The sequence below is a fragment of the Limulus polyphemus genome, unplaced genomic scaffold, assembly GCF_000517525.1.
Source record: "Limulus polyphemus unplaced genomic scaffold, Limulus_polyphemus-2.1.2 Scaffold1075, whole genome shotgun sequence".
Taxonomy (NCBI): domain Eukaryota; kingdom Metazoa; phylum Arthropoda; class Merostomata; order Xiphosura; family Limulidae; genus Limulus; species Limulus polyphemus.
Genome location: NW_013666685.1, coordinates 227638 through 230453, shown reverse-complemented (window position 1 = coordinate 230453; position 2816 = coordinate 227638). Strand labels below are relative to the sequence as shown.

The window sequence follows — 2816 nt, the reverse complement described above, 5'->3', positions numbered from 1 at the left end:
GACGTCTTTTTTTGCATGTAGACACTACTGAAATACATTTTTCTTGCATATGGACACAATTGAAAGATGTGTTTCTTGCATGTTGATACAACTAGAAAGCATGTTTTTCTGAAAATGTCGGAGCCGAAACACAACTTGCAACAAAGCTTTCGGTTGTTCAAAAAAAAAAGTGTGTTATGGTTAATGCATGATATTATCACTCATAATGATTAGTAGCATATCTAACAGCTTGATAAAATGTGAGTTGGTTGAACATATGCTGCCTGATACTCATTTTTTACGTTTCCAACTATTAGCGTTTCGTGAATTCCTTCTTGAAGCAGTTTAACGTGTTAAAAATACTGAATTAAATACCAATGATGTGGGTCACTCTGTCTGAATGTGATCGTGTTAGTAGTTATTTTTGAACTGTTTCGCTGGTAAAAGGGCTGTTTATCTGAGGTCCTTCATAACGGTACTTATGTTCGACGAGTAAACACACAACATTGTAATCAAGTATTCTTATATGAAGTACTTTTACATGCTCTACTTTGGTTGAAAACTTTCGTATGGAAATAAGTAGATACCGAACTTCACTTGAAATTCTCAAGCGCGTGCATGTTAAGGAGCCATAAATTGTTCTTGTACTATAGCAGTCACATTAATTTGGGCACACTCCCGAACAGTAGAGCTATAAAAAGTGAATTGGATTGTTAACTTTGTCTAGAATTTACTGTTGTCAACTGCAACTTACATCTCGTCTTACCACCTGTTCTTAAAAAAAACCTATGGCTAAAAGGCTAGAATATATATATATATATATATACTCTCCTTTAATAGTTGCTGGCCGGGCGTGGCCTAACAGTTAGCATGGCAGACTTTTAATCTATAGATCCACGGTTCGCACCCGGTTCCTAGAAAAAAAAAACACACTCCGCTATTTGTGTTTGTGGGTGCATAATAAGAATGACGATCAGATCCAACTATTCGATTAGATCAGCCCAAGAGTTGGCCGTGGGTGATGTTGACTAGCTGCTTTCCTTGTACTTTATCAGCTCAAAATTAGAGACGATTAACGCAGACGAACCTTGTGTAACATGTGCGAGAATATCCCTAACAAACAATCTTGGTATACGAGAACTCTCATTTATTACCCGGATTTATAGTAGTGTGGCGTTATTGTCTTACATGTTTGGAAACGTATTTTCAACGAAACTTTAACAACTGGAAACACGTCATCTGATCGTGTAATGATGAACCAACGGTAACAAGCTGTTTAGTTAATAACTACTTTATTTATTCTGTTGGAATCACCAGTGCGATTTGGTAGGACATATGTGGAATAAATAAAGATAGAATCAGCGATGCACTAGTGTGTTAGTGATGTCTCACACAAACGAGGATTACGTATCTTGCAGTTCCCTGCCCTTAACAGAAACCTTGTTGCGACTTGTTTCTTGTAACTGGAACCTCATTTAACAATAAGGGAAAAGAAGAAAGTTGTGCACTTTTCTACATGCATTAGTATCTCTAGTTATTCACCAGATATTATAGACTCTTCGGATACTTCAGAGTAATTCTAGAGTCGTCTTCCTAAAAACAATACCCAGTTCGTACCCATTCGTCTTGAACGTTTGTAAAAATATATTATAAGCACCAGCTGATTTTGTCACTAACCGTTTTGATTTACTACTGCCTCAATGAGGATTTATGTCGATCGTGTTACACTCTGTAGCATTTGGCTCGCATCTCTGGTATTCTGTCAGAACGCAGAATTATAAAGAACTTTTATTTTCCTGTAAAATATGTCAACCTCTCTCTGGATATGTGTCACTAGTAGAACTAATAATGATACGCATTTCTGTTCATTTTCAAGTGTTTCGAGGACAACTTTTTTAGCTGTGAATTGTGTCGCACAAAATGTTAAAAAACATAAAATTACAGACTTTTAAAGAAATTTCTGTACGTTCTTGTTATGATGACAGTTTTCGAAAGCCTTCCTTCAGAGCATATGGACTCATTATGAACTAAACGAAGATGACTTTACGTAAGAAAACCTATTAGCAGACTTTGAAAGCAAGAGATAAAATTAACATATTCCAGAAGTGTTTAGACTTTGATTATATTTGAAGCTACAAAGTGTGGTGCGGTTCGTTTGTAATACCTTATTCTGCAAAGTATGATTAGAAAATATTCAAGACTTATATAATTTTCTTTCACTCTATAATGTGACGATGGTTGATTTTACTAGATTGAAAATTATAGAGGATTGAAAAGATTTTGAAAATTCAGATCAGCAAGTCAAGTGACAACCGCAGAACGGAATGTATCACAACTACATTTTAAGAATATTTGGGGTTATGTAGGTAGTGTGATGTTATCGAAAATTGTGGGAAGAGTATGATACAGCCCATTCCGACTCAAAATAATCATACACTCAGATCATAAAGATGTGTTAAGATCGGGGTTTTAAACTTTCCAAGACGGATACACTCCTTATAATTAATAGTACTGGAAAACAAAGGAATATGGATGAACTCAGGGCACCACGAACATTCAGAAAGTGACTTGCAACAAGTCGTACTTCAGCTGTGGTAAGCTAAATGCGGCGTTTTGTAACAAATGAGAATCCATGAACACAAATATCAGCAGCAATAGTTGCCCACGTGCCTCAGGTAACAGTGTGTAATATAATCAAGAAGAATCTCCATCAAATGTCGCACATCTCAAGTAGATGGTGAATGAAACTAGTATTACGAGTATTCATGCTATTCCAAGTAAAGACAAACCGGCCAAGTCGTCTATGAATTTCTGTACGATCGAAGTGTTATTACTAG

At 36.0% G+C, this 2816-nt stretch overlaps 1 protein-coding gene across 2 annotated transcripts in view; it reads left to right on the top strand.

The window, feature by feature from the left end:
* Positions 1–2816, top strand: part of LOC106462020 (probable serine/threonine-protein kinase DDB_G0282963) — a 142620-nt gene that overhangs the window by 110554 nt on the left and 29250 nt on the right. The gene's annotated exons all lie outside the window — the stretch shown is intronic.